The following is a 12,051-nucleotide window of genomic DNA, read 5'->3' on the forward strand; positions in this document are numbered from 1 at the left end:
TTATATGCTGTTGCGCTATTTTGCCTTTTCGTGCTTTCAGGTTCGATCAAGATGCATTCGAAAGAATGCGTCTTCGAACATTTAATAGGAACTCGTAAAGACATGCATATGGAACATTTCTTGCCGGGCCTCCTCTGAAAATTGGCTTTCTTCCAAGTCAAACTTTCCCTGTAAACAAATGTTAAATAAATAAACCTGTACAGCACCTAATTGTTACAGTAAACCTGCACATCATAAGTAATAAAATCACTGAACCTTATGCCTGGATAAAGCATTATACTACAAACATCTTAGCCATTAATGAAACCTGGCTCAAACCTAATATTAAAGATTCAAATTTTCTTCCCCTGGCAACAATAAAAATTTGAACTGACAAGACTTTTAAAAAAGTAGGCCGAATAGTCTCACTCTAACCTATCTGCTACACATTTACCATATACTCAAACTCCATACCAAAATTCTCTTAATAATGAACTACTTACCAGTTCCCAAACTTTAAATAAGACTAATAGACTATGCATTACTGTACTCTATATCCCTCCTGGTAACAATATTCCTGTACTGGAAGATATGCTCTCATGGACATCTATCACAGTCTCCAATTAAATTATTTTACTAGGTGATGTTATCAACTTCAGCACCTAATCTCTGACTTCCCAACTTCAAGTATAAAAGTATTTGGGTTTACGCAACTTTTTTAATGTCTAGCAATATACAATAAAACTAACAAGGGCACAATCCTCGAATGGCTTACAGTTTTAAACCCAAGTAACTTCTTTACAGCTTTATTACAGCTAGAACACTTCCCAACAATCTAAATTGACTACATTCCAAGCATGTTCCCATGGAACACACTTGCATCTGGTCAAACAAGAAATTAAAATAACCCACCCTCTTTCAAAATGTAACTCATGGTTATTTATTAACACACTAAAAGCCGTGAATTTATTCACTCTAAAAACATTTCCTTCAGCTGATGCCATCAACTTTTTCTATTCAATATTTCTAAACATCTTAAAATTTTTGCTTCTCTGTGTACAAAAAAATGTCAAACCAAATCCTTCTCTTTGGCTTAACAGAATAAATACTAAATGACTAACAGGAACAATGCATGCCTCCTTATTATTCCTTGACCTGTTTAAGGCTTCTGATGCAGTTTCGCACTCAACTCCTGCATCAACTATCCATTATTGGTCTACTATGTCCTAAACTCAAATGGGCTCAACAGCTATCAAGCAAGCGGCAAACTGCAAAATGGCAAGGCTCTTTCTCTCCATATCTGCCAACCATCACAGGTGTTCCTCAAGGCTCTATTAGTAATCATGTAAGACACAGGCAAACATACATTAATATAAAACACAAACCATATTAGCAAGTTTCCAGTTACATACACTTACACATCCTTTTTTTATAACTATTTTTATAACTATCACCAGTCCAACACTACATAATTTGCTCAATTCCTGCCTTAACTTAAACCTCACTCCTCCTCCTTCATAAGATTATTCTACATGTATTGTTAAGATAATTTCCATTTACTTCTGTGAAACTTGCTTCTCTTTTCAAAAGACTTTGCTTCCAGTTTGTTTATCTCTATTACAACATTTGATACTTAGAATACAGTTACAAAGTTGGTTTAGACTGATTTCCATTTCCTAGTAACTGCTTTTTTGGCAGCTACCAGAATTAAACTTAACAAGGCCTTACTATGCTTAGGCAGTTCAGATCCTGTGTCCCACCTTAAAAGAAATATTTCTTTCCTATTTTCTCACCCAATATTTCTGGCAGAGTCCTCTGTAGGGAATTTTTAAAGTCTGCCAACTCATTATACTGCCAGAACATGTGCTTACAGTTTACCTCTTTCTTCTCAGTCACACCTACATTTGCCATCTACCAGATGAAAAATTATTTGCAACCTGCATAAGGTACAAAAATACTCACTGCAAACACTTCCAAGTAACAATCCTAAACCTTCTAGACTTCGCTGCATACTTGGAAGTCATGCATATGGTCTCCCATTTTTCTCTTGTAAACTGCTTATAAAATCTAACTGATTTTTATAAATTATTGTGCAATATTTTACATGTCTATAATTACTCCTTTTTTTTTTTTTTTTTTAACAGCAGGTTCTGTTCTAGATTCGACTAAAAACTCTGTCAGAGTAGGTCTTTCCTTTAGGATTCCCCCATCCCTTTTTCCTGGACTATACTCTGATATCAATCCCTGCAGTCCAAATGTCTTCTTGGTCTCATCCCATTTATTATCTTTCCCTCTTTATAGTTATTTGCTCCCAATACATTGGTTCCTTTGCCAGTTTTATACAATACAATCCAGTCCCTTCTTGCAGCCATCCTTATTGGCAAAACCTATTTTCTCTATTCTCCTGCTGGCTTAGTATTTAGAATACTAACTGCTACTTAGTATGAATGTAATATTCTGTATGCCTTTCATTCTCCTTAAGGATCTGCTTACAAAATCTCATTATCTACCTATTGAATTCCACAGAGTTTGATCATCATCCCTTTTCACTTTGAATCATTACTTTCTGCTTGTGTGGTGTACATGAGCCTCAACTATGAAGCTCTAAAATACCCCTTCCAATTAGGTAACCCCAAACCACCATGTTCTACTGTAAAGATCAACTTATTCCACTTAACCCTTGCCCTCTTCTCCTCCCAGATAAACTCGAACTTCAACTCTATTACTGTTCACAATTTCTCCTCTGGTTGATAAAGATATGCCTGACCTATACATAAAATTAAAGGGACTAGAAACAATTTCACTGCTTGTAACTCACTATACATATCTATAAAGAGCAGCTACCAGTTATCTCAGTTTTTGTATTACTTTTGTTTAGTCTCTTTCCACAAATCCTTAGCTGCCATAACAGAATCCTATTTAACCCATACTCCTAAATATTTCACTTTATAGTGTCTCCCATAAATATGGGTATTGCTGGTCCAGTTCATGTGGAAGTACATTATTAATGACTATAGTCTATTTTATCTTCATTAATTTTAAATCCTGAAAAGACATGAAATTGTATCAAAATGTCCCAAAACATGGAAGTGTCCCTTTCTGGATTTATCAGGTGCAAATGAATATTGCCTGCAAATAATGCCAACTTTTCTTTATTACTATACTAATTATATCCTTGAATTTCTGAGTCCCTTATATTTACCAAAGGATGTAAATATAAAGCAAATAAAGGGAAAGAGGACAAGCCTGCCTAGTTCTTTTCTTCAGGTACAACTTATCAAAGAGGAAACCTCCCACTTCAGTTCTTGCCTCCGATCCCTCATAAATCCTCCTACTTAACCTTAACCGTAAGAGGGGATGTAAATGCTTCCATTGCACTACTCAAAATTGCAGCATACAGTCGCTGCATCAAGAGCAAATTTCAGTTGAATTTTCTTATATTCTGTTTCCCTCTGGATCATCATTGTTCTATTAATTTTGTCAAATGTTTGCCTCCCCTCCACAAAACCACAGTGACCCACATCTATTAGTTTTGTCAACATCTTTGTCATTCTTTTAGCTAGTAAAAAAATAAGCACTCTAATCATGGTTCAAAATTGAAATGGGTCTATATGAAGTTGGGTCTGAAGAGTCTTTACATATTACAGTCAATACATCTTTCTTCTAAGATGTTGGTGCTTCCACCACATTTAAAATTCTGTTAAACAAAATCTTCCAGATCTTTATCACTTTTTTTCCTTCCTATCTCCCAAATGTTTACAGGAATATACTGTTCCTAAAGACTTTCCTGCAGTCTGATTAAATATCACTGTTTTTATCTCATCTCCTCCTATCGTCATGGTTAATTGTTGAGCCTCATTTACCTTTAACCTTGGCAAACTTAAAATCTTCCACAAATGTTTCCATTTCTGCCCTTTCTCGATTTCCCTATTTTTCTGCTGTATACAAATTTCCATAAAATTTCTGAAATATCTCTAATATCTTTACAAGACTAATGATTATTTGTCTTGTCATAGTCTACATAAGTTTAGTGACAACCCTTTCTACTTTCCACCTTCTGTTGCCTAAGTCATTGTGTTAAAAGTTTGTGTGTGCTGGAGTTATAAAAAAAATTGCTTAACATCAATCTTTCTACACTCATGCATTTTACCCAGATACTCTCCATATTTTCTCTTTAGCGCTCTGCAACTGTGCTTCCCTCTTTCTGTGAGATTCCCCTTTTCTGAAATACCTGAACTTTTGTCAGCTCCTCTAAATGATTCCTATTACTTCTTAACAAAATCTCCATTTACACACTATATTTAAATTCCATTTTCATTTTATGCCACTCACTAGCTATAACCTTTGAAGAAATGTCCTGTTTCACTAATGACGCTTGAATAATTTCAACTGACTCCTTAAATTCCTCTCTTATTAACAGGTATGTGGAAAAGCACCAGTGTCATTTTTTTACTTCATTACCATGCATTTTTGTCTTAGATTTTATTGGTGCATGATCTGAAATAGTTACTGGATGTGTGCTGAAGCTTTCAATTAAATGTACATGCTCCTGTGAAACATAACTTCTGTCTAGTCTAACCCAGTTACTGTATACTGGGGAGTACATAAATTCTCTCAGACGTCCAACTACTGAACTCGTCTTAAATACCACATATTTTCAAAACCTTCATCAAAAATGTACCCTCTTTTGTTATATTTTCCCTTCTAGGTCCTCCAGATACATCCTCACTGTTGCAAATCAAGTTCCAGTCAGTCTACAAGTAGTACACCCCGATGAAAGCTGATTATTCCTCACAAAATTTCTTAAATTCCATTATAGCGGTTTCTGATGGAATATAAATACATGCCAGCATAATCCACCCCCCACACCACCACCATGTCAGCAGCCCCTTACTACCTCTAATCTACCATTATTTTTTCCCCTCTTCTATCTCTATTGGATATCCTCTAACAATTAGTATTACTCACATTTTTCAATTCCATAACATTCTGCTGAAAATACATCCCGAAATCCATTCTTTATCAGATTCACATGCTCATTTCTTTCCAAATTTGTCTCCTGCAGCACTGCAATTTGCACTCTGCATTTCTTAATATAATTCAATATTCTTATCAACCTGCAAGGCCATTTATTTTCCAAAATATGGACAGCATTGCCATTATGACAAGAAATTATTCCCACCTATTACATAGCCTTTTTCAATGTATATTTCCGGCTTTTTTGTTACATGCACAGATTAACGTCTGGCAGGTTGACATTTTATACAAGTTTCTTGTCATCTCCATTTGAACGTATGTCACATTTTTCAAGATTTTTTGCTTTAATGAAAACCCTCAAACAAAAAAATAAATGCATTTTTTAGACCATCACCACAACATAATAAGTTGGAAAGAACACACACAAAAAACTATGTACATTTTCAAAAAAAGAAGTTTAACCCTCCTGATAGGTACAAGTGCCCCAAATCAACAACTGCACCCACAGACACTTGATAGCCTGAAGTTGACATCCTTCAAACTTAGACCCAACTCTGTTTATATATTAAACTTTACGTAAATCTGTTTTGATCAAATTTTAAAATGTACTAAATCTAAAAGTTGATTGCAAAACTCTTCTAAGCCTTTCAGTTCTGAAATGGATTCAGCAAGCTTTCTGCATTCTGTGCTCTACCTATACATTTTATAACCTTTAGAAATTCTATTTTATGCAAGGCTTCTTAGTTTCTCAAGTTACTCCACCAGCAGGGACGATACAATAGTTTAGTTTAAAATATCACTTGGAATATACTGAATCTAATGGTATCTTCCTCAATAAACTGCTCTTAACTTGGAAAGTATAAACTTAAAATTGACTTAAGCTATCTGTATATGTGAGAATGAATATACTGTGCACATGCAAGTAAAATTACTACCGTTAACAGCTTCATAAAACATTTGCAACCATAAACTTGCAAGTGACATACTGAACATATATACACTATGCCGAGAAAAAGATGTTCACTACTTCAAACTGGCTTGTACTAGAGTTACTTCACATTTGCTCATACCAGTTGCTCTAGCACAGATATTTGATGCGTCAGTTAGTGTGGTGTCCTCTCATTCAGAAGTGATGACATTCTGCTTCAAACGCAGTTTAGTTTTTTTTTGTCTTCCAATCTCTCATACTTTCAAAGAATGAGACAAGTTTTACACTGCCAGTTAATGATCATGCCTTCTCAGAAGGGCAGTGACCTCAAAGAGAAAAAGTGGAGTTGATATTTTGGGAGCGATGTGAAAAGGGGTATGCCCTCCCGTACAAAAAAAAAAGCTTTTCTACCAATTTTCATGTTGCATTCATCTCTTGCAATGTGCCACACTCAAGTGTGTATGCTACAAACACTTGTTTCATTTCCTTTATTATTTCTGTGCCAGCTGATCAAGCCCCCTTCTCCATTATCCCCCATACTGAGTATCCCTAGCACTGGTGTGAGATCTGATCAGAGGAGCCATCCTACTGGTTAGTCATGGAGGTGGTCAGTACCCTTGCCCATTATCTAACTCATGCAAGCTAAACTAATATTTCTAACTGCCCTAAATCCACCCCAGATGGCTGACATGGGTGTTTGGTGATAGTCTACTATGTTCTGCCCCATATATAAGCATGCTTCCACTTGTGAAGGTTCATGTCACCAGCTTGGCAAATCCAAGCCCACATCCCCATTGGGCTTTGCTAACTGAAAGCCTCCACTTACTAGTTGGAGAAAGGCAGATTGGGACCATCCCCTCCCCAAGAGATAGGTGAGCCACTGCCAGACACACACTCCTATCCTTCCTTCATCCTCCTTCACTCAGCTCCTCCAGTGCCCAAGAAGCTAAGTGAAATTGGGGCCTCTGGGACACAGTCAGGCATTTATCAGTCTATGCCACAGAACTAGACAGAAGGTCTTGTGTTCTTGAGGTGCCAATTACAAGCATCACTTGCCTGACAACTATGATATAATCTTGGATGTTTCAAGAAATTGTTATTGAACTGTTTCATATCACACAAACAGAGCTGTGGATGAAAATTGTACTAACTCCTAATCTACCTACTTAAATGTAAAATAAATCCTTTGTATCTGCAAAAAGTACAGTTTTGTACCTACCATAGATGTAGATGTCCGATAGATATGCAACTGCAGTCATAACATATGGGTTGTCCTGCCTCAGGCAGCCCTCGGTCGGCCGGATTCCAAAGTCTGGGTCCGACGTCGGCTGATGTTGCATTTCTCTCCGACGTCAGAGCGGCTGGAGTACAAAAGCATCAGCCGACGCCATTTTCTTCAGTGTTTCTTGCCCCAGATGCCAGGTGCCCTCCAAGGAAGGCTGAAATCAAATTGGAAGACAAAAACAGGATTCCAGACAAATAAATGAGCAATAAACAGATACACCATAACAGATATCCCCAGCTAAGAAAAACAGGGATAGGAGTGGACCCTAGGCATAGAGGGGTATGGAGGGAGTGAAACTCCGACTGCAGTTGCATATCTATCGGACATCTACATTTATGGTAGGTACAAAACTGTACTATGTCCTTCAAGAATGCAACTGCAGTCATAACATATGGGTAGAATACCATAGCTTAGCTGGGGGAGGAGGAATGCTCTAGGAAAAGATGGAGTGGCAATCAAACCCTGCAGGACTGCCAAGCAAAGCCTGCTCTGGATCTGGAGTATAGAGGGAGATTGTAGTGTTTGGAGAATGTATGCACGGAGCTCCATGTAGCAGCTTCTAGAATGTCCTTAGTAGGCACCCCTCTTAAGAATGCTGTAGAGGTGGCTGTAGCTCTGGTGGAATGTGGTCTGACATTGGCTGGAACAGTCTTTCCATGAAAGGAATAACAGAATCTGATGCAATGTCCAATCCATTTTGAAATAGTCTGTTTTGAAATTGCTTTTCCTTGGACTGCAGGGGCGTAAGCTACAAAAGTTGGTCAGACTTTCTACTGGTCTTGGTTCTGTCCAGGTAGTATCGAAGTTGTCTGTGAATGTCCAAGGTATGTAACAGTCTTTACCCCTTATTCTCAGGATTGGGGAAGAAAGCAGGCAGATGAATAGCTTGATTTAAAGAAACTCTAGATACCACCTTTGGCATAAAAGTAGGGTTGGTCCTTAATGAAACCCTGTCTCTGTGGAAAATTATGAACGGTGGTATTGCCATTAGGGCCTGTAGTTCCGAAACCCTTCTTGCTGAGGTAATTGCCAACAGGAAAGCTGTCTTCCATGAGAGAAATTGCAAGTCAACTGAAGCTGCTGGCTCAAATGGAGGTAGAGTCAGTTTTTCTAGGACAAAATTGAGGTCCCAGGCTGGCACTGGGGCCTTTCTTGGTGGCTTAATGTTCTTGATTCCCCTGAGGAATTGCCTTAGCAAAGGATGTGAAAAGACAGGCGGATCAGTGTTATATCTAGCTGAAATAGCTGATGCATGTACCTTTATGGAAGAATATGAGAGACCATTCTTTAGCATATCTGCCAAATATTCCAGGATGAGTGGGATGTTCAATAATGATGCATCATGTCCCTTGCTGGTATTCCAAATGCTGAATCTCTTCCATTTTGCTAAGTAAACCCTTCTGGTGGATGGTCTGCGAGCCTCTGTTAGTATCCGCTGAACTTCCTTGGAGAGAGATAGGTTGAGGTTATTCATGGGATCTCCCAGGCTGTTAGCTGCAGTGTCTGAAGGTTTGGATGCACTGTTTTGAAGTTGTGTTGAGTCAAAAGTAGAGGCCACTGGGGAAGGGCCCACTTCTTGGAGTGACATATGCTCCGTAGTAGTGGATACCAGTGTTGTCTTGGCCAGTCCGGAGCTATTAGGATCCCCTTGGATCTCTCTGCTTTGATCTTTAGTAATACTGAGGTCATTAGTGGCAGAGGTGGGAATGCATAGATTTTTAGGAAGTTCCAGTTGAATGAGAGAGCATCTATTTTCCAAGCTTGTGGATGGTATGTCCTTGAGCAGAATTTTTGTAGATGATGGTTGAGGTGAGAGGCAAATAGGTCTACTTCTGGCCTGCCCCATGTCGAAGTGAGCTGTGTGAAGATCTTCGGATGTAACCTCCACTCGTTTGGATCTGTGACATTCCTGCTTAGGCTGTCCGCCAGCACACTGTCTTTGCCTGGAACAAACTGGGATTGTAACTGAATGTTTAGGCTCAGTGATTTTTCCCAAAGATGCATTGTCAGTCTGCAAAGGGGGTAAGAATGGGTGCCCCCTTGCTTGTTTATATACCACATCACAGTGGTGTTGTCTGTCCGTATCAGTAAATGGCCTTGTTGAAGTTGGTGTTGAAAGGCCTTGATGGCATGCATTACTGCCAGCATTTCCTTTTGGTTTATGTGCAGATGTGTTTCCTTTGGAGACCATTGTCCTTGTATACACCTGCCTTCCATGTGCACCCCCCATCCAAGGTCTGAGGCGTCTGTGGTCATGGTCTGTGTTATCTGTGGTTTTTTGAATGACATACCTGTGTTTGCCTGGCTTACCGAGGCCCACCATAGGAATTCCTTTTGTAGGCATGGAATGAGCAGTATGGTTGTCTCTAAGTTGTTGCTGTGTTGAGACCATAGGCTTTTTAGGTACCATTGAAGCTTTCTCATGTGTAGTCTTGCTAATGGAACCAGGAGAATGCAGGATGCCATGTAACCTAGGGCCTGTAGGAATCTCCTTGCAGTCATCTGGGTAAGTTTTGCCAAACCTTTGAAATAATGAGTTAACTTCTCTTGCTTGTCTTCTGTTAGGTAAGCCATTTGAGAGGCTGTATCTAATTTGGCTCCTAAGAAGATTATTTGCTGGGATGGCTGAAGTCTTGACTTTTGGAAGTTGACTGTGTATCCCAGAGCTTGAAGTAATCGTATGACATAGTCCAAGTTTTTTGTCAACATCAATTTGTCGTCCGCTTGTATGAGGCAGTCGTCCAGGTACGGGTAAAGTTGGATCCCCTGGAGCCTGCAATGAGCAATTACTGAAGCCAGGCATTTTGTGAATACTCTGGGCAGTAGATAAGCCAAATGGCAATGCTGAGAATTGATAATGCTCTGGCCCTGCAAGAAATCTGAGGTATCTTCTGCAGCTGTGTCTGATAGGGACATGCAGGTATGCCTCCTTGAGGTCCAGAGTAATCAGCCAAGACCCCTTGCCCAGCATGGGAAGGAGTTGCTGTAGAGTCAGCATTTTGAACTTTGGTACTATGAGAAAGGTGTTTAATGCGGACAAATCCAGTATTGGTCTCCATTGAGATTCTTTTCTTGGAACAAGGAACAGTCTTGAGTAAAACCCCTGGCCTTGTTCTTGTTGTGGAACTCTTTCTATTGCTTTCATCCGAGTCAGCAGACAGATTTGCTCGATAGCCTCTGCCCTCTGGTTTTGTGGTAGGTTTGGCATGCCTTTTCTTGGTAAGGTATGGAAATGGAACCTGTAACCTCGGTCTATAATGTCCAAAATCCATTTGTCCTTTGTCAGTCTGTGCCAATTGTCTGCAAACAGAGATAATTTCCTGCCCAAGGGAGCTTCTATTTGTTCCCTGGTAGGCGGAAGTAGAGGAAAGTCATTGAGATTGTGGCTGTGGGGCAGGTGAAACCCCTGTGTCACTTCTTTGGTTTGCTGGCTGCCATTGTCGTCCCCTGTAAGGACCTCTGTATTGTCTTCTTCCTCGGCCACGTCTGTTTTTACCCCTTTGAAATTTTTCAGGATTAGGAAAGGACCAGTTTTTTGAAGGCCAATTCCTACTGAATCCGGGGGGGGTTGAACCTGGAGGAAATCTTTCACCGTCTGAACTGATTTTGCTTTTTCCTCGATGGACTTTAACACATCCTTAGCATTAGCACCAAAAAGCTTGTTCTTTTCCAAAGGTGCATCCAGAAGTTTTGCCTTTACATGATCTGGTAGAGGTTGATCTTTTAACCATGCATGTCTACGAATGACTGCCCCTGTCATAGCTGCCCTACATGAAGCTTCCAGTGCATCATATCCACACTGCAGGAAGTGATTGCTTACTTGCTGAGAGTTATGTACAGCTTCCTGCAAAGACTTCCTGTCTAAAGGATCAGGAGAGGCCAATGTTTTCTGTAAATATTCTAACAGGAAATCCTGATATTGTAACATATGAAAAAGGCAATTCAAAGCTCTCATAGATAAAGTAGTGGAGGTGTAAACCTTTTTACCCCATCTCTCTAATGACCTAGCTTCCCTGTTGGAGGGCAAAGGATTTTTAGAGGTGGAAGCTGAAACACCTTTAGGTCCCTGAGAAATAGTTTCCAAATCAGCAGTATGCGCCCTGAATAAACGGGAATGTGTTTCTGGGACCCTGTAATACCTGTCTGGCTTGGTTGGGGCAGGAGGAAGAGAATCAGGGGTAACACTAGAGTCAGAATATAAATCATCCAAAACATCAAGCACAGGAGGAATAGCTAAGGGCCTGTGCTGGGGCTTTTTAAGGAAAGTTCGAAGGCGCTTTCTGGAATCAGAATATTCCTGGCCTTGCCACTTGAAATGTTCCCTCATGGTATGCAGAACTTCCCCAAAAGAAATATCCTCAGGAGGGGAGGCCGAGGGGATGGAATCCTCTGCATCCGAGTCCTCATAGGTCTGGAAGAGCTCTTCCTGGCCATCAGAGTGGACAGAGTCCTCAGAATCTTCATCTGAAGGAATAGGGTCAGAGGGTTCAACCCGGGGCCTTTTATCAGAAGGAGGCTGGGATCCTCTCTCAGGATGGGCCTGTGAACCTCTAATCATAGAAATTAAGTCAGCAGCCATAGTCATAATTTGTGTCTCTGGAGTAGGCTGAGGCAAGGCTTTAGCAGAAAGATGCTTGGTCTTGCTGGCTGCCTTAGGCCTTAATAGACATGGCCATAGGAGGCCTGGCAGCTCCACGTACAGGAGTGACCTTATCTACAGCAATGGTCTCGGGCATTTCCTCGGTTTCTGTATCCGGAGGAAAATCAATAACTGGCGTCGGAGTGATATCCGGAATCGGAGTCGTCGGTAATGCGGTGTCTTCGGTTCGGAGCGGTGGAATAACATTCTCAGGAGGAACCGAAGCACTCGCGGTAGGTTTTG

General features: G+C 40.1%; 1 protein-coding gene across 1 annotated transcript in view; it reads right to left on the reverse strand.

Annotated features, from left to right (window-relative positions):
* R3HDM2 (R3H domain containing 2) overlaps positions 1–12,051 on the reverse strand; it is a 2,908,810-nt gene that overhangs the window by 1,370,635 nt on the left and 1,526,124 nt on the right. The gene's annotated exons all lie outside the window — the stretch shown is intronic.

The sequence above is a fragment of the Protopterus annectens genome, chromosome 9.part0 (assembly GCF_019279795.1).
Source record: "Protopterus annectens isolate FY-2018-M chromosome 9.part0, PAN1.0, whole genome shotgun sequence".
In the NCBI taxonomy this organism is placed as follows: Eukaryota; Metazoa; Chordata; order Ceratodontiformes; family Protopteridae; genus Protopterus; species Protopterus annectens.